The following is a 20367-nucleotide window of genomic DNA, read 5'->3' on the forward strand; positions in this document are numbered from 1 at the left end:
AGCACTTCAGAGCATTTTACGTAACCATTTTTCTTTCATTCTGAAACGTACCTCATATGGCCTGGACTACAAACACATAAGAATGAAAACCCCATCCAAAATCCCATATGGAACAAAATTCCAGGAACGGCCAGGTAAAGGAAAGCTTTACTTGACAGCAGTATTCGAATGCCGTCTTCATTTTTCAGGGTCCCGTAAGCATTAAGAAGTAAGCGGAACTGGGGGGGCAGGGAGGCGTGAAAAGACCATTAAACCTGGCATCGAAAGACCTGGGACTTAAGTTTAACTTGATTCCAGTTATAATTTCAACTTTTCTTTTTTAAAATAGAACTAGAAAAGCTGATCTTATGTGGAAAAATCATCAGGTTTGAATAGTCAAGAAACTCTGAACTAAGGAGCAGTTAGGTGGGGCTGGTCCTCCCAGACTGGAAAGAATGGGGCACCAGCATGCAAAGCATGCCCGCGGCTCATGGACTGTGGAGCAGGGAGACAGACTCAGGACAGAGCAGCTTCCCACACCACTGACCAAAGCGCTTTCTAACACGTGGGCCTGGAAAGGGGTAAACCCCGGAGGAAGAGGAAGCTGGACCCACCAGTGCCACTCGGTCAGTGTCTGTTTTGGTTCCCCACGGGTTCCCGTCTGACTTCCAATGACATGACCCGATTGGCAATGCTTTATTTTCTAAGTGGTGGTGGGTAAATGGTCATCTGTTGTTTGATTCCTTACACACTGTAGATGTTCATGACGTAAGCCAAGGTGTAGATATACATGTAAAATACAACATCCTATCCGCTTCCGACAGCACCCTCATCCTCACTGTGAAAACGTCAACCTGCACACGGTCCTCCCCTTCCCTTGGTGAAAAAAAGGTTTTCTGGAATAAAATACAGAGGACATAACTTATTAATATTCAGGATGCATCAGAACATGAATTCTCTGTTGTGCTGGTGAAAAACGCTATCTTTAGGAATTCACTAAAAATTTATAGATTAAAAAATGTTTAAGACAAGCAGTAACTTGACAAAAATTCCTGGCTATTATTACTGGGTTTTATCCATGTTACTCTCCGAACAGGATGGTTTTGAGAAAAGTTTTACATATTCTTAATGACTGTTAAGGGTTTCAGTTTTAATAGCCATACACTACAAATTTTTAAAGAGCGAAGTGTTAAAATGAAGATTCTTCATGTTAATTCTCTACTATAAATCAAGCAACTTGCTAAAGGCGAGACTAATTTCGCAGCTATAGCAAAAAACTCAATGATGATTTTATTATTTATTTAACAAAGGTAACTGAAGTATAAAATTCTTACATAATCTGAAGAAAAATAACCTGAAATTCAACAACTTAATCGTGCGTGTTTAGAGAATGCATTCATGATTTGTATTTTGCTTCCAATATTTTGCTTTCTAAACAAACTAATATTAAAATATTCAAAACATTCAATTTATAATATTTTACAAAGAAAGAGCTTCCTTCCTAGGAAACCATCCAAATAATAGATGTTCAGTTATCCTTTAGAGATTTTGTACACACTGAACTAGATACAGCAGACTGTGCACAGCAAATAAGGTTCAAACATTACTTTTAAAACACATGTTTTTTTCTAGTGAAATGCAACATGGAATAATTAAAATAACCATAGTAATCGACAAAAAAACTCTTGGAACTAATAAGCAATTATAGAAAGGTTGCAGAATACAAGGCTAATATACAAAAGTCAATTGCTTTCCTACATGCAAGCAATGAACTGGAATTTGACATAAAAAACACAACACCATTTACATTAGTACCCCCCCAAATGAAATACTTAGGTATAAATTTAACAAAATAGGTACAAGATCTATATGAGGAAAAGTGCAAAACTCTGACGAAAGAAATCAAAGAACTAAATAAATGGAGAGAAAATCCATGTACATGGATAGAAAGACTCCATAATGCTGATTTGGGCTCTTCCCAACTCGACCTACAGATTCAATGCAATCCCAATCAAAATCCCAGCAAGGTATTCTGTGGAAATCAACTAACTGATTCCAGTGTTTATATGAAGAGGCCAAGACCCAGAGCAGCCGACACAGTATTGAAGGAGAAGAACAAATTTGGAGGACTGACAGTACCTGACTTCAAGACTTACTATAAGGCTGTGGTCATCAGGACAGTGTGGTACTGGCGAAAGAAGAGCTAAATAGATCAGCGGGACAGAACAGAGGGACCAGAAGCACAGCCACGTGAATACCGTCAACTGTTCCTTGACAAAGGAGCAAAGGCAATATAACAGGGCAAAGATAGTCTCTTCAACAAATGGTGCTGGAACAACTGGTCACCCACGTGCAAAAAAGTGAGTCTAGACACAGATCTTACAAACTACACAAAAATTAACTCAAAATGGATCACAGACCTAAATGTAAAATGTAAAACTCCTAGAAGATACCATAGGAGAAAACCTAGATGACCCTGGGTTTGGCAATGATTTTTTAGATACAACATCATAGGCACAATCAACGAAAAAAAGAATTGCTGAGCTGGACTTTAGTAAAATTAAAAACTTCTGTTCTGTGAAAAACAAGGTCAAGAGAACAAGAAGACAAGCCAGAGACAGGGAGAAAATGTTTGCAAAAGAAATAGCTGATAAAGGACTGTTATCCAAAACATACAAAGAACTCTTAAAACTCAACAATGAGAAGACAACAACTTGATTAGAAAATAGGCCAAAGACCTGAACGGACACCACACCAAAGAAGATACACACGTGGCAGATAAGGTGCTTCACCTCAGCTGTCATCAGGGAAACGAAACTTCAAACAACAGTCAAATGCCCCTACACACCTATTAGAACGGTGAAAATCTAGAACACAGACAACAGCAAACGCTGGCAAGACTGCAGAGCAACAGGGACCCTCATCACTGCTGGTGGGAACGCAGATGGCGTGGCTACTTGGGAAGACAGTCTGGCGGTTTCTTACAAAACTAAACAGACTCTTACCATAGGATCCAGCAATCACTTTCCTTGGTATTTACCTAAAGGAGCTGAAGACTTACGTCCACACAGAAACCTGCCTGTGGGTATTTATAGCAGCTTTATCCACAGCTGACAAAACCTGGAAGCAACCACGCTGTCCTTCAGCAGGTGAACACACAGACTGTGGCCCATCCAGACAACGGAACAGTGTTCAGAGCTAAAGAGAAATGAGCTATCAAGTCAAGAAAAGCCATGCAGGAAACTTGAATGCATGTTCCTAAGTGAAAGAGCCAATCTGAAAAGGCTACAGGCTGCATGATTCCAGCCGTATGACGTTCCGGAAAAGGCACAACTGTGGAGACAGTAAAAAGATCAGTGGCCGCCATGGGGTGGGAAGAGGGGAGGGATGCATAGGTGGGGCGCAGACGTCGTTTAGAGCAGTAGGACATTATTGTGAAGATTAATAAACAGAAACCCCATTATTTTTATAACCACACTCTGTCCTTCGAGATGAATGAAGAGAAACAACACATTTGAAATACGGTCCATGCTTGCTCTGTTCATCACGGCCTAATTAAAATCCGTTTATCTGAAAATTATACTTTATTTTCTGGGATGAAAGGGAAAAAAGAGAATACTGTGAGCTGTACTTTCAATATGAACACTAGTAATCACGCTACGAACAGGCGCCGTTAAGACCTGAGCCAATCCCCACAGTATTTCAAGCACATTCCACAAGCCTAACTCCATACATTTTCTTAAGAATCTCAACTGTCAAACTCGGGTGACCCTGCCCATCCCTGGAACACACCCCCAGCTGAAGGAGCTCCTTCCCAGGGAGCATGGCCCCCACTTGTGCTGGGAAGCCCATCTGTACAAGTGCAATGAAACGTACCCACACATCTGTCACAAGAGATTCTGGGAGCCCTGGGCCTTCCATCCGTAACTGCTGTCCACCAGGGGTCAGCAACTTCCCTCACTTGCGCCCTCTCCTGGCAGACACAGTGTCTCCCACTCTTGCCAGAGATTGGTTAAGATCCCTTCCTTCCTAGTATACACAGCACAGCAGCAGTGCATCCCAGAAAGCCCCCTCCTCACCCACCAAATGGTGCTGCAGGTGGCCCATTCCAGAGTGAGCTCCAGGCCTGAAAGCTGAAGCTACCCCTCTGCCACTGCCACCCTGTCACCCACACCTGTCCCACGGGTGCCCAAATCCCTGGTGCTGGCACACGGAAGGCTCTAATGGCTACTTGTTGCATGAATGGATGGATGGGTGGGTGGGTGGATGAACAGATGAATGGGTGGGTGGGTGAATGGATAGGGGGATGGATGGGTGGGTGGGTAGGTAGGCAGGTGGATGAACAGATGGATGGGTGGGTGGGTGAATGGCTAGGTGGGTGGACGAATGCCGCCCCGCCCTAGGCCCCCAGCCGCCACAGCCCTCTGCCCCTCACCAAGAGGCGTCTCCCAGCGAGGTGGAGGCCTGGCATGGCAGCTGCCTGCTCCCTCAGGTGTGTCTGCATCTCCTCGAGGGCACAGGGTGTCCGTGCCCCGTCCTCCAGCACTATCGGAGGTGGCTCACCTCTACAGGTCCGGGCCTCCGTTTCTGTAAAAGGTCCCCACACCCCATTCACTTCTCCATCCTGGAAACGTGGGGCAGCCCAGCTGGACTGCAGCACATGCACAGTGACAGTGGCCGTCACAGGGTGTGCCTATGACTGGGCACAGACAAGGGTGCTGTCACACTCAGGACAAAGTACTCACTGAGAAAGCCCTTAATCGCAAAATACAGGAGGACATTCATAAAGTGGGGGGCAGGGGGGTGAAGGAGCCTTCTGGGTTCTCCATCCCGCCCCCCCACTGTCCCGCAACTCCGCAGCAGTGCCGTGAGTGGAGAGAAGGCGACAGCGTCTGCACTGGTCGGGCCCGGGGAGGGCTGGTCTAACAGTCCCCGGGAGTGTGACCTGGGCTCCAGACCCACCTTGGGCCTCAGGGGGCAGCACCTACCAAGACAGCAGTGTCTGCTGTCTGGGGGTCCCGGTCAGTATTAAAATTGCACATTGCTCTCTTCTAACCGTAATTTTCTGACGACGAAGCTAAGCCACGTGCCTCTCACCCAGAGTAAACAGCCAATACCCCGCCTCGCGGGAGGGAGTGACCCTTCCACAGGAGCAGCGAAGAATCACTGCAATCGCATTGCTACCGAAACCAAGGAACCTGCCGCTACACTGTACTGACACATAACTCCATTCCAAAAGGCACACGTCATACCAGTCTTTACACAGGATTTGGAGCACTTCAAAATTATACAATACTAAGAGACTACATTTCACATCTTGTAAAACTGTCCCAGTTTGGTATAGATGGGATGGCCAGTTCTAACAATACTCATAATTTTTAAAGGCATTATTATTAGTTTCAAATATAGGGCATGTTATAAATAGGAACGTGTATTAACACATATCTAATGCTGTTTACAGCGTTCACAGTGAATCTACAGACACAGGAGCGTCCCGTGAACAGGGCTCACTTAACACACGGGGCTGCATCGCTACATCTCGTGACAGCTAATTTCTCAAGATGTTGGTCTGAAACCGCAACATACTTGGGAATGATTTTCCTACTGAAGAGTAAGATTCTAGAATATGTGAAGACACTTAGAATTTGTATACGGTGGGACTAATACACACCATGTGAATTACGATAAGTTCCGACAGAATGATGACAGAATCGTTCGTTCACTTCTCAAAATTTTCCTGAACTTATGTGTAGTGATGAGAAGCCATGGAGGAAAAACAGTGGCGAGTCTAAATTCAGCGTATTTGGATGAAAATTTCTTGCAGTTTTGGCTTTTGCCTTTGTCTTGATTTCCTACCGCTTGTCTTAATGCCACCTTGCTCTTTCATGCCTGACTGAGGAGAGCAAACACACCGACGCTGTAACCAGGGGCAGGTCGGGAGCAGCGGGGACGCGCCGAGAAGGCTACGCCCGCGTGCCCTGGGGACAGTGCCTCTGTCCTGGACACACACGGTGGGCATGGGGCCCACAGAGGTCACACATCACAAGGCCCCGCCGCTCCTAGACACAGAGCTCCATTAGGACCAGCGTCTGTGTTACAGTGAGCAACGTGCTCTTATCACAGATTGCTGACTCCAGAATGAATTTCTTCTTCCTCTTCTTGGGAAGCCACACTAGAGAACCGTGGCTCATTTTCTTTCCTGGAGAGATGACTGTCTCCTGTCGCAGCAGACCCCAAAGATGCGGTGCTGGAGAAAGACCCCGTTCCAGCCCTGTCAGCTGCTGGGTAACGAGGGGGCACCCGGAAAGCAACCGGCTATCGCCTCAGCAGGAGCATTTCTGCACCTCAGACATTTTCTGTTGGTTAACGCATGGTACGTGGAGACAGCAAACTCTCAACACCTCCTAAAGCGACAATTCACCCCAAAGCCAGTAGTTTGTGATTTCTATAGTCACAGGCAACTTTTAAATCTGGTGTTAAGAAAAAAATATTGATCTTAACACATCAAGTTGAATTAAAGACTGAAATTATCTGGAGTGTTGAACGGAAGGAATTTGCTCTCCGTGTCTTTAAAAGGAAAACACCGTAACAGCGGCAGCCACAGTCTTACCACAGCATGAAGAGTAGTTTTGACGTTAGAAAAGTCAGTCAGTAAGGAAGAGTGGCAGCAAAGGAGAAATTACAAAGCATCTGTCTCTAGAGGGAAAGTCTCCTGGGACTCAAAGCTACACACTTCAAAGATTTCATAAATGTCTTCCTCAAAAATACATTAAACCTTGATGCTAACGTGATTTCTAGACATGTTTAGAGACGTTTGTAAAATCTACCTCTGTGAGTCCCTAGCTAAAACTCTACGAAATGCCAACAGAAGAAAAGAGAGGCGCTCTAGAGGGAAAGCAGAAGCAAACAACCTAAGTGCCCATCATCGGATGAATGGATAAAGGAGATGTGGCACATGTATACAATGGAATATTACTCAGCCATAAAAAGAAACGAAATTGAGCTACTTGTAATGAAGGGGATGGACCTGGAGTCTGTCATACAGAGTGAAGTAAGTCAGAAAGAGAAAGACAAATACCGTATGCTGACACATATATATGGAATTTAAGAAAAAAAAATGCCACGAAGAACCTAGGGGTAAGACAGGAATAAAGACACAGACCTACTAGAGAATGGACGTGAGGATATGGGGAGGGGGAAGGGTGAGCTGGGACGAAGTGAGAGAGAGGCATGGACATACATACACTACCAAACGTAAGGTAGATAGCTAGTGGGAAGCAGCCGCATGGCACAGGGAGATCAGCTCGGTGCTTTGTGACCACCTAGAGGGGTGGGATAGGGAGGGCGGGAGGGAGGGAGATGCAAGAGGGAAGAGATATGGGAACACATGTATATGTATAACTGATTCGCTTTGTTATAAAGCAGAAACTAACACACCACTGTAAAGCAATTATACTCCAACAAAGATGTAAAAAAAAAAAAACAAGAAGTAACCGGCATCAACAAGATAAACTCACAGGCAGGTCAGAACACGTTCCCACACCGCACTGCGTTGGAAGCCCAGTATTTGCACTTCAGGATGAAAGACAAAGGAGTTACCTTTCCTCTCAGAGCGTCTCTTGCGCCTCCTTTCACACCGGTGGATGCTGAGGACAGTCCCCATGGCCACCGTCCCTGCGATGAGCGGGGCCAGCCCTGGCCAGCCCGGCCCCGTCCCAGCCCCCGGCCACTGGGGTGGGCGCTCAGCCAGGCATCGAGCCGCGCGCGGCCGCGATGGCCCGCGTGGACACGTGGGAGGGCGGCTCCTCCCCCGTCCCAGGCTCACTCTTCAAAGCGCAGGTGGAGGGGCCCTCAGCCCTTCAAAGGGGCAGGGACATGACTCCGGGGGCGGGGTGTGTGTGTGTGTGTGACACCATCTCCCCATCAGACAGAGTCCTGCCTAAAAAACCCAACGTCTCCAGAATATACACAGTTCCTCAAATAATGAAGTAGAACCACCAAGAGTCCAGTTCACAAAATAACACCCCCCAAAGTAACGCTCCCACGCAGCACTGCTCAGGCCCAGGACCCCGCGGCTTGGGGACGCCGCTGGCCCCACCTGCACGCGGGCTCCTGGTGCCAGGCAGGCACGACGCTCCCCTTCCCACCCAGCCTGGCTCGCTGGGGGGTGCAGAGCAGGGCACACACACACACGCATACACACACACACGCGCGTGCACGCACCCATGCACGCACACACACAGACACACGTACGCACACAGACACACGCACGCACACACATCTCAGGGCGCGGGACCCACACTTGGACTGGCCCAGCACAGCCCACAGCCCTCAGCCCCCCTCGTCCAGACACACTGTGTAGATGCTCTCCCACATCTTGGGGTCTCTGTCCTTGGAACAAAAGGCAACTGCATCCGAGAGCCCTGAGGTCGGGGGTGTCTTGCGGGGGAGTCAGTGTGCAGGGAGGATGTGAGTAGCAGAGCCCTTCAGCAAAAGAAAAGTTAATCGACGCGTCAAAATCTTTCTCTCCACACAACTGCCCGTGTCTTGCATAAAAAGCGTTCCTTTCCTGGTAATGCCAGCATCGCTTTTCCAACTTATTATTCCAAGGGTGCACACGAATTAACGCCGGCTTCACCACGACTGCACGTGGCGCCTGAGCCACGTTTTGTCACATCGAGCAGCTCCTATGACTCTTAGATTTGTGTGTGCCCGTCCGACGTGCTCCACAGAAGACGTGGCCCCGCACAACCCCTCCCCAGGGCTCCAGGCAGTGGGCACTGGTGGGACAGAGCCCACCGCTCGCCCTGGGGAGGGGCCAGAGTGCAACCCTGAGAGCACGCCCTCCGACCCCGTCCCCAGCTGCAGGTGCAGCTCAGCTCCTAGCGGCAGTCGTTCTAACTCTGCTTCCCTGGGTTCTGTACAGTAGCTGTCTATGTGGCATCCATCCATCACACTGCAAATTAGTTTAACTATATTTTCTCTTTGTTGATGCTCTGGCATTTGGGGGCCTTGCAGACCCTGGGAAGGAGAGACTGCCCCTCCCGGATGAGCTGATCTGCAGAGACAACAGAGGGCTCGGCCAGGAGCAACGCAAGCCACAGCCCACACTGAGATCTAACCTCCCGCCAGGCCCCTGCTGCCCCGCCCCTGCCCCAGATCACTCGGGCAGGGACCAGGCAACCAGAAACCACCGCTATAGCCCAGAGCCTGCCAGGGTCACTCAAACTGGCCAATCCTAAGTGGTTTACTCTGCCCTGCCTTGCTGTTCTCATGGAAACCCCCAAAGGCCTCCTCACTCCCTCCTCCCTCCTGTGACCCAAACGGGTGTCCGTGTCCTGCGGGGTGGGCCACGTGGCCCGGCGTCTCCGCGGCACCTGCGGCACGCACTCACGACTACCCCGCGGGTGCAGGAGGGACAGCAGCACGGTTCTCAAGACGCCTGGTTTGACAACATCGAGTCTGTTTAGGTTCCTTTTAACTAAAGAGCACCGAACAGTCTATGAAACACAAGGACAAGCTGGCTTCCTACTATCGCATCGTACAGCCCAATTTCACATTCGCTCTACATTCGTATAAAAACTCAGGTAAACGTGGCAGTTACGTGCATATAGCCTTCACTTCATAAAGGGATCATTTGTTTTTTCTCATCAGATGACACGACCGAATGCACAGTTAATCTTCCTCACCTAATAAATGTCGTGTTTTCCGCTTTCTTGACAATCGTAGTGAGTCAGAACCCACCGGGACGACAAGGCAAGTGGCGCCCTGGTGCAGCGCCTGTGGCCGTGGATGGGAGGGGCCTAACGGAGCACCGCCTTTCTCAGCGCGTCTTATCTTACAGCCATTCCACGAGAAGTTCCCACACGTGAAATAACATCCTCTCTCTGCATCTATCGTGTTCTTCTTTTTTCTTCCCATTTCTTTCTGCTACCTTTAGGATTACTTAAGAGGAGCATAAAAATAGAATACCTGTATTCGTGGGAATCAAGAAATTCACAGCAGAATGACAATGATTTGCTGCATCAGATATGGTTTCTAGAACCACTAAATTGACAGTTAGTAATCTAAAAGAAAACTTTATTTAAAGGTACACCGATTTCGGACTTCAGCTGTCACATCTATGCAAGTTAATAACTACTGAATTCCAGGAGAATGTCAGAAACAGTTGTACACCATTTAGCATCTGACATTCCTGGTACCTAATTAATTTTATTTATCTATGTCCTAGAGTAAAGACTCCAACATTTAATGTTCCTGGACTATTAATTTAGGATAAGACTCTTGAAAACTGTTTTTCTACTCTTTCAAGAAGGAAACAAGGAGTTTATTCCATCAGAATTCTACAGTCTCTAAATGAGTCAGTTCTTCATTAGTTATTCACATATAATCCACACACAGGAAACTGTAATGGTACTTGATTTAATACCATGGTGCCTCCGAAAGATCTCTTAATAAGAAACACAGCAAACATTCACTCACTCATCCAACTGGGAGCAAGCACCTACTATGGGCCGGGACCATCCTCGGGGCCAGGGCTCTGTCGGTGAACAGAGGACGTTCACAGGCTCGCGTGGGGCTCACGTCCAACAGGAAAAGAAACCCAGTCAGCAGTGAGCGTCACCGCAGTTAAAGGACTGGCGTGGCAGAGGACAGCGCACGGCTCCAGGAAGACGGTAACGAAGCCAAGCGTAAGGCGCTGAGGAGGCTGACGTGAGGCCCCGGGGAAGAGCGTCCCAAGGAGACAGAGGGCGAAGATGCCGAGGCAGAGCCCAGCGCGGCCCAGGAACCACCAGGAGGCCAGAAGTGCTGCAGGGTCGGCTCACTCTGCCCGGGAGTTTTCATGGGGCCTGGCCTCTGGCCTCTGGGGAAGGACAGGTGTGGGGCAGGGCTGACGCGGGGAGACAGGTTAGGAGACCACTGTAAACAGATCCAATGGTCAGAGCCTGATGGCCGTGGACAAGGTAAGACATAACCAGACTCGATGCACCCTAGTGGCACAGTAGGCAGGTTCTCCTGATAGCTTGGATCTGGGGCAGAAGGGAAAGGACAGCCCCGGCTTTTGGCCTGAGAGCCCGGAAGGACAGAGCTGCTGAGATTGGAGGCCTGTGGATAGGCGGGGGAGGGGGGGGCACCGGGAGGTCAATCTGATGTCCCAAGTTGGAGATGAGGTGATTCCCCAGAAGATGCTGGGGGACCCGGGGTCTGAGCCTAGAGAGCAGGAGAAAGGTCTGGGCTGGAGACTCAGGTGTGGGACTCACCTGCACAGAGGTTAGAGTGGGTGAGTCCTGAGTATTGAGTGTAGACAGAGCTGGGAAAGGCACTGCAGCTGGGCAGCTGGGGGAGGGAACAGCCACTGAGGCGGCATGCACAGGACGAGTGTACTGAGTGACCATCGCCCGCTGGTCGCTCCAGTTAAATGTCACCAAATCTTAGTAAAGGAGACTCTGCAATGACCGCACGAGGGGCGGCCTGGACACAACCCCCACTTGTTTCACAACCGGCAGGGATGCCATTCAAGCGTTTTTGTGCAGTGTGAAACCTGCACGGCCGTACAGCATGGCCATGGTTACAGCACAGGGGTCAGCAGCACAAAGCCCGGAGCAGGTCTCCCTGCTGAAGCCCTGCTCTACCTCCTTCTAGCCTGGGGCCACGGCAAGTTCTCACCCTCTCGGCTCCGAGGTGACAGCGATGGTTGCCCCCAGGCTTGCTGGGGGGACCAAGTGAGGACAGAGTGCAGGCCACAGTAGGGCCACCTTGGCTTCAGCTGCTGCCGTATCATCAGGACCTCCACCTTCTGAAGAGAAGTAGCCAGCTGCAGAGGCTAGGTGATCTGTCCAAGGTCACACTGGGCAGGCGGCAGGGCACTGTTCCGAACCCAGGACACTCCCCGCTCGGGACCCAAGCTCTTCACCCTCCACAAGGCCGCCATCGCAGCAAAAGCACGGCCACTCAAGTTTACTTTTTTAATCTGTTAAGATTTCTCACAATATCAGGTCAAAGTAACACGCACGTATTTCCTCAACTAAGCACATTTCTACTTTCTACAGCAAGACAGTTCCGAGCAGATTAGGGTGAGTGTAGTTTGCAGGGCGCCTGCAAGTTTCCTCCACTCAATTAAGATCACGAACTAAAGTAAGCTTTTTCCATTTTCTTTTGAAGTGACTTTACCAAGGAACTTTGGATTAAAATAAAAATTTATATTGATCAGGTAAGTACAGCAGGTGTTGGATTTGAAAAAAAGGGCGGGGAGACACTTGAATTGAAGGCCCTAAAATTAGTTCCAGTAGCCTAAGGCCACCCAAAACAAGGAGAGCCACGCAGACAGCTCAGGCGGCCCACGGAGGCTTAAGGTGACCCACAGATGGCTCAGGTGGCCCACGTATGACTAAGGTGGCCCACGAATGGCTGGGGTGAGCCACGGATGACAAAATAGCCCCAGATGGCCTAGGCGGCCCATGGAGCAATGCCGGCAGCAGAGGCCATGTCAAATCTGAGAGGCCTGGGCTGCGCACAGAGAGCTCGGATTCCTAGTTACAGACTGAAGGAAAGTTTGAAACAAACAGTGTCATCAAGTCTGAACGTAAATTTGAAACTGAACTGGGTGTGCAATTGATAGCCATGGTTTAGACAGGTATTTCTTTAAAGACTATTTTTGAACCAAACTTTAAAAACAATGTTTTCTGTTACTGATTATTAAAAACAAATGAGAACATATACTTTTTGAAGTATCAAGTAAATCTGGCTGGGCCTTCAAAGAAGACAGTGATTTTGCTCAGTCTAGAGCAGAAAAACCTCTGACCCAGGAACCTACGTATACTTGATCCTAGGGTTGGTTTTTTTTTTTAAACCGGGTATGTGTACATGAAAGAACCAACATAAACGTGCCGATGTAGAAGCAATGTACAAAAGGACAAAAATGGTCAGATCTGACTAAAAACTCAAACAAGACTTCATGGAAGAGAAAAAACTTAAAAAGAGATCAGAGGCATCTCAGCCTGGATCTGCAGGGTGGAGAGCCAAAGGCACAGGACTCGTGTGTCTAAGGACCAGACCCGCGACCAGGGAACACACCAGAGCTGCGAGAGAAGAGAACGCCCCAGAAATGAAGGTCTGAATCTGCCACCAAACGGACACCGTGTGCACAGAGAAGGTGATGAAAAGCAACGAAAACTCACATTTTTCTCAGCAATATCACTGAAACTCACGACTAGAGAATTCAAAGGAAGTCTAGCCCAGAGCAAACTGGTTACTGAGGCGATGAAGCCGGGCCGGAGGGCGGCGACGGGATATCCCCCAGTCTGAGAGGGGAGTACGATCCCAGCTCGGATCCCATCAAGCTGGTCAACTACGAAGGTGGGGGGCCCACAAAATCCCGAGTCCCGGTGCAGGGCAGCCCCCAGGCCTCACCTCCACAGACCCGAGGGCACAGGGGCTGGAGGATACACCCCCACCCCAGATCTGTGTCCCCAAACTGCTGGGAGGCTCCCAGGAGAGGTGGGTGCTATCCTGGGCAGATGCTCAGAGGGACGTGTGGGGGCAGGTCCCTCACTCTACCCGGGCCCCAGAGAACCCCGCTGGCCAAAGTCTACCCTCACTCTAGAAGTCTAGCTCTCTGGGACCCTGTGGGCAGAGTTTGAGCCAGGGCTGTCAGCCCCTGGATTCCATCACTGATCCCGGCCGCTGCCTGGCCAGACCCACCCCCTGCCCCGGGACCCTGTCCCAGCACACACTGCTGCACAGTCAGCCTGGGGACAGCAAGTGGCGGCAGGGACAGGACACTAGAGTGGGCGTGTGGGCCAACATGGCCGTAGGGATGAGCAGCTGCAAGACAAGGGCTCACGGGAGAGAAATTTTAAACCTTAAACATTCACATTATTTATCCACTTTATGCTGGCAACTCTTCACTAAAGATCAAACACACATATACAACTTCGGGTGAATTTAGTCTTATTAAAATTAGCCATCTGTCACCACACATTCAGAACTTGAGAGTATAGACTATTTGGGGTTTTGTTGCTTTTGTATTTTATCTTAATTATAAAACCTATTTGAAATATTAAGCTAAAATAATGAAACTGTAAAATTATATTACACATAAATAAGCAAAGCAATAATTTTTTTAAAGACTGGAACAGATGTATGAAACTGTGCTTTCCAATTCCATACCAGGAGCTCAACTTATTAGAATTAAGTTTATAAATTATTTGATAAAATTTAATTTACAAATCAGGTCACTCACTGAACTAAACCAGCTCTAAGTATTCCATACCACTGCCTCACGGGTCCTTGAAAATGGCTAAAGCAAAGCCAGTGAACAGAAACTTTTCTGCAGGAAGTTGCTACCTGGGCTCGGGGTAGGAACGCAGGACAACCGTGCTCAGGATGTGAGACAGGCTTTTTCTTGCCATCTCAGCGTGACCTCACAGCGCGACCTACCCCCGTCCGCCCGGGGCTCGCGGCACGCTTGACGTGTGGGCGCCCCGTGGCCTGCCCTCACCCCTCACCGCTGCGTCCTGGTGTCCTGTCCAAAGTACGCAATGACACAGAACGCCAACGCCGGACAGGGCCACTCTGTGGTCAGGATGGATCAGGACACCTGAGTGGGCAAGAGGGAACCTTTGGGACGAAGGACACGGGGGTGGTGCTGTGCTAACTGAGCACACTGTCAGAGCACATCTAACTGAACACATACAAAGGGTGATCTTTACTGCATGTAAACTGTACCTCAATAAAAGCAACTTTAAAAAATTGCAGAAAAAAACCCACAAATAGTAGGAGAAAGTCATAGTCTCAATTTGAAATAAGATGGAAAATACATAGATTTCAAGAAGAAGGAATGAATGGATTCCAAACACAGAATGAATCAGCTGGAAAAGACTAGAACACACACGGGTCTCTCAACAGGACTGCAGAGGAAGGCTTACAGCCGCTCTTGCTGCCGCCGGCTGACTCCTGAGGAGACCAGAGCGGGGAAGCGAGCAAACTGCCCCACACTCAGCTGCAGCCACCTCTCACCACCCCGCCCTACCACCCCAGGCAATGCAAGAATGCAGGAAGAAGACGGCACTGAGCAAAAAAGACACGACCCAACTATAAAGCAGGTTCAAACGTGGCACGACTTTCGGCAGTTAGTGTAGCGTCCTAAAAGAGAAATCACTTAAAAATCTTCCTCTGCACGCACAGTGTGATGGAGGAGGGACTACCACCTGCATCTTACCTGGCTCTGTAGTGAACACCGTCTGCTAATCATAATAACATAAACGCCATGTACGGATTTGAAACTGAGTGAACCATGGTTACGAAACAGAAAATAAAATTTTCTACTTTGGTAACATTAAGAAACCCAGAACACCAAACCTGACAGAAGCTGAACAGCGGAGAGTGAGGAGGAGGTGACGGGCAGGGTAGGGTAAGTGGCCAGGTCCACCTGACACGTGGGGAGCCAGGAGACGTCCGAGGTCCAAGAAACTGGCTAAGAATCCGCAGTTCCTAAGACAACCAGCAGGGAACGTGGCTGCCAACCTGGCGGCTGACCCAGTGCTCCTCCCCAAGTCCCCTTTCTCCAGCCCCCTCTCGCAGAGATGTTACAAGAGTTAAATACTCGCTTTCTCAGTCTCCTTTGTGACTACAGCTGGCCACACGACATTGTTCTGGCCAACGAGACATAAATGAAAATATGCAGAGGCTTCTGGAATGCCCCTGATGAAAACGACAGAAATGGGCTGCACGGCTTGCTCCTTCCTTCCCAGTTGTTATTGCCTTGAACACAGATGTGATGGCCGGAGCTGCAGCAGCCACACTGCAGACATAAATGGTTAGGAGAACTGCAGAGACACCGAACCAGACTCCTGACGTGGTCGTGCTCTGAGCCAGCTCTAGCAAAAACCTACCTTTGCTTTACTTATGAAATAAGTAAGTGAATAAACCCCCAGTTGTTTAAGATACCACAGGTCATGTTTTCTGTTACTTTCAGCCAAAAGCACTCCTAAATGACTCGGGAAAAGAAGGGAAGGCAGAAGTGTAAGTGAGCTAAATCCTCCCGTATCTAAACTGAAAGTCAACAGATACTGTCCAAAATTAACAAATCAAATAGCTGCACGTGTACTATTAAGAAACAGGAAGCACGGCAGTGACTGCCATCGCACCAACAACAGAACACCCGCCCAGCCAGCCCCGGAGAACGACCTTTTCAGCCCTCCTGCCATTGGTCACGGCCACGTGACGACAGCTCTACCCACCGGGATGGAAACAGAAGCATCACGAGGCAGCTTCTGGGAACCTCTCCAAGAGACAGCACACAGGTGCCCTATATCACACCCCCTCCAGCACCTGCCCCAGTTATGGGTGGTTCACACACAGCAGACCGAACACCAGGACAGACGGACACCAGGACAGACGGTCTGGGCCTGGACGGGCGCTGCTGCTTCACCTTCCTCCTGGTGAAGCTCCTCACGCGGCGCCTCTGTCCCCGCAGCCAGTCCTCACACTGGCCAATCCAGAAACACAGGTATCTACAACTCTTTAGAACAATCAGGGCTGCCTCTGGGGAGGGCGAGGACCGCGGACCGCTGCTTTCCACCAAAAGCCTTTTTAAATTACGTGACTTGTCTGACTTCGGAAGACATCGCTGGTAAAAACTGAAAAACAGAACCCAAGTAGGCCTGGTCTCCTCTCCCGCACCCCCACGTGCCTCCGCCCAGCCGGCCTCGGCCCTGCCCCTGCATGCCCCCACCCACCACAGTCGCAGCCCCTCTTGGGCCCACCAGGCTGCTGAGGTCCTCTCCTGCCCCTTCCCCCCGCCCCCTGCCCCCCTCCCCATGCCATCTGCCTGGAAAATACACACCTTTCAAGACTCCTCCCGCCTCCACGAAGCCTGCGGCCCCTACCGCAGGGGGGAGAACAAGCCACCTGCCTCTGGCCCCTACTTCTGTCACAGCAGCAGTAGAACCACCACTGTCGTCACCTGCTCACTTCCCTCCCCCCCCAGCCATGTCCCCGCCCCAGTGCCCGCCTGGGCAGCGCTGCAGAGGCCTGAGTTCCACCATGATCCAAGAGACCCACCCCTTCCTCTAAGCAGCTCTGGGCTTTGTTCTTCCAGAACGGGCCGCACGGAGCTCTCATCGCCGCTGCCAGCTGCTGCCCCACAAACTTGAGGGAGTGATGGAGAGACCACATCGAATGCCCTAGCCCACGTCCAAAACGTCATCCGTAGACCGTAAGACCAGCAAGGGCCCGCAGCATCCTGGTAATAAGGCGGTCAGGAGACGGCCTTCCAGAATTCTCCATCTGCACAGGAGGGGCAGGGGTTCTCTGATAAATTCAGCATTTCGAATTTTACAGAGGGGTGACTACACAACGAATCTGTCCACAAGAGGGCACTGCTGTATTTCTACAAGTCCCTCCACGAGGAAACAAGGAAAGCATACCAGATTTTTCCTGTATCTGTTGCTTTTTACACGTTAGTCTTAAGTATCTGGAGCCATTATTTGGCATTTAGTCGTGACCAGAGCACAAAACGGCTACAAGAAAGTCAGCAAGCAGCTACTAAGAGCAGCAGATACCACTCTGCACCCAACACTGCAAAGGCAACTGAAGTTTTATTCACTAGAGTCAGACTTTTGAGGTTAACTGTGCACCATTTTGCTTGCAGCCACCCTCAGGCGGGGGTGTGGAGAGAAGGCGTGTCAGGGTCCCTCCTGGGTCCTCTCTGCGACACCACCCCCTGGGAGAGGTCCCTACCCCTGCCCTGAGCGTCTCCCTCACGGCCGACGCTGCCTGGAGCGACAATGACTCTTCTCCGTTCCCACCAGCATCAGCGGGTGATGTCCGGCCCGTCCCACCCTGGTCCCGAGGGCCTCGGTCAGTGCCTGCCCACAGATGCAAGGCACCTATCTGCTGGGTGAATGAAAGAGTGGGGGACGCAATACACATCTTTCTTGAACACTGCAGCAGACCCGTGACCTCACAACCGGGGCGCATCTTCCTGGACGCGCTTTGTGGAGCTAACGCTGATGAGTCAGTCCAGATGACACAAGGACACTTTCTCAGTGGCAGTGACTCATGCCAGAAACTCACTGAGAATCACTCTTCGCGCTCAGCCAAATTTTGTTTTATTTCACTGACCTTCAGGAACGTTTATAAACTGAAGTGTCATCTGTGTTAAATAGGTTATGTTAGCCAGTAAATCACATTAAAGGGGAAAAATGTCAAGTATTTGCCCCCATGTAAGGAGTCCGCCCCCTGCATAGCGCTGGGTGTCCCTGCAGCGATGCCTCTCCCCACCTCGGGCACTAGGAGCCCTGGAGTCGCCTGCACTCGCGGGGGCCCACGCCTCACGCCGCGGGGGGCTCCTCCCCGGCCCACAGCTGCTCCAGCCTTCAGGACACCCTGCAGGCCTGTGAGGACCTCGACGTCACCCTGTCCCCGACAGCCCCTCCCTGCCACATTCTCCTCTCGGCCAAGCCTTCTGTCAGTGACCGCTGGGGGTGGCGGTGGTGGCCACGTGTGGACGTGGTCTGGTCGTCGCAGGTCTGGGGCACTCTGGCACCGTGCAGGGAGAGGGAGTGTGTGGGACAGCAGGACTGTCCCAGAAACAAAGAACTGTCCTGCCTGAAGCACTACCATGCAGGTGACGAAGAGGTTCATGGTTACTCAAGCCCCGTTTCATATATAATCAACTTCCAACACACCCAACCATCCAGAATCGTAACTGCCAAGCGAAAAGCAGGGAGAGCTGCGTCGCGCTTCTCCAAGAATGAATCCACGAGCTGAACGCCATCCCACTCATCTACACCCTCGGTCTGTGCCACCCTTGCAGCGCCTGCGTCTCTGCATTTACAGGCGTGCGTGCACAGGGTCCTCCCGAGAGCGGCGGTGCCCGGCGTTCACATGTCAACACGAGAACTATTTCGTGGTACGTGCTTAATTTCTCTTTTATTACATTTGAGTACGGTTGTAATTATATAAAGTGGTACCTTCTATGATTTCATTTCAGAATAAAAAGGGGAGTTAATCAATATTTGTTACAAGCAGAATGCTGGGGTTGGCGGCAGTGAGACACACCGAGGAAAAGCCCCGGCGTCTGAGCAGACTCAGGGCTTCCCTGGGCCTCCCTCAGATGTGTGCAGCTGCGTAAGTGCTGCAGCGGTTCCACAGCGCAACCCCCGAGACGCCCCAACCTCGGAAGATGTTCTCACCTGTAAGACACAAGAAGCAACTTCAATCTTTTTAAGGAGCAAGAGAGGCAAAGGCAGCAACTGTGCCTGAAACTAAAGATACAGGCTCCCTCCAGCGTCACCGTCAGAGGGCAAGTGAGGCTACTGACAGGAGCGCTTCCACCAGTGGACACTTTTTCTGGCCACTTCCATGGGTTTTTTTTTCTTTTTCAAATCACTCTGAAAAAAAGACTAATACATCAGATTATTGTTGCCAGAATTAGCTCTCATTTTATGAAACAAATACAAAATGTCTGTTCTGCAACTAACATCTGTCAGCACAGAATCAGCAGGAGGCGTGATTCACGACGTTGTGGTATCTGATCATTCCCAGCCCTCCGTCCTGCTTCAGATGCCACCTTTTGTCCTTGGTTATTTCTTCTATGCCCTCAAGGACAATTTACTTGTGCAAAGGAACATAAATAACTCGCTTCTCCGGTACATGCTTACATTACATAGAAAACACTTTCTATTTCACTTAAACAGTATAATTAATGAGGCAGTTTACGTCTATGACACCTTGGACGTAGGTGGCCATAAATCACACTTCACTCGCAGCACTAAAGCACGTCTCACTCTGGGATTCTCGCCGTCTCTCAACAAACTCCAGCTACAGAGAAACTGATTCAAGATCACTAATCGAGCTGAAAGATGAGCTGTGGTTGAACGTAAGACTCCACCCCTCTGGCACAAGCAGCGGTAAAAGTAACCTTGGTTTTGCCCTCGCCATGTGCCAAAAAAAAAAAGCAAGAAAAAAAAAGCATCAGTCGAAGAGTAAGCAAAACCTCTTTTAAAGGCCTCCCTGGGAACCAGGTGCCTGACATTCTTGACGTTGACAGACACAGAAATGGCAGGGGGGGCCTTTCCAGGCGCACCTCTCCTCCCCCACCCGACCCCGTGGGCTCCACGTCTGCCCCGTCCAACGTGCCCGGCCCAGAGGGTGCTGTGATGTGGCAGCCACTCCCCAGCCCCCAGCGAGGGAGCGAACGTACACAGAACGCGCTCCTGCACTCAGCAGCCTCTGGCGGCCACTTCCGTCCACTTCTTCCCCGTGAAAAAACCTCCGTGAAAGTTCAACGCTAGACCTTCTGCAGGCTGCAAATTAACCTGACGTCACACTACCGCGATTTTAACACCTGTCTCAACTCCTCTCAAAAGCAGACGCTGAATC

General features: G+C 50.1%; 1 protein-coding gene across 2 annotated transcripts in view; it reads right to left on the minus strand.

Annotated features, from left to right (window-relative positions):
- Positions 1–20367, minus strand: part of ADARB1 (adenosine deaminase RNA specific B1) — a 115715-nt gene that overhangs the window by 46458 nt on the left and 48890 nt on the right. The window lies entirely within an intron of this gene.

The sequence above is a fragment of the Delphinus delphis genome, chromosome 4 (assembly GCF_949987515.2).
Source record: "Delphinus delphis chromosome 4, mDelDel1.2, whole genome shotgun sequence".
Lineage (NCBI taxonomy): Eukaryota > Metazoa > Chordata > Mammalia > Artiodactyla > Delphinidae > Delphinus > Delphinus delphis.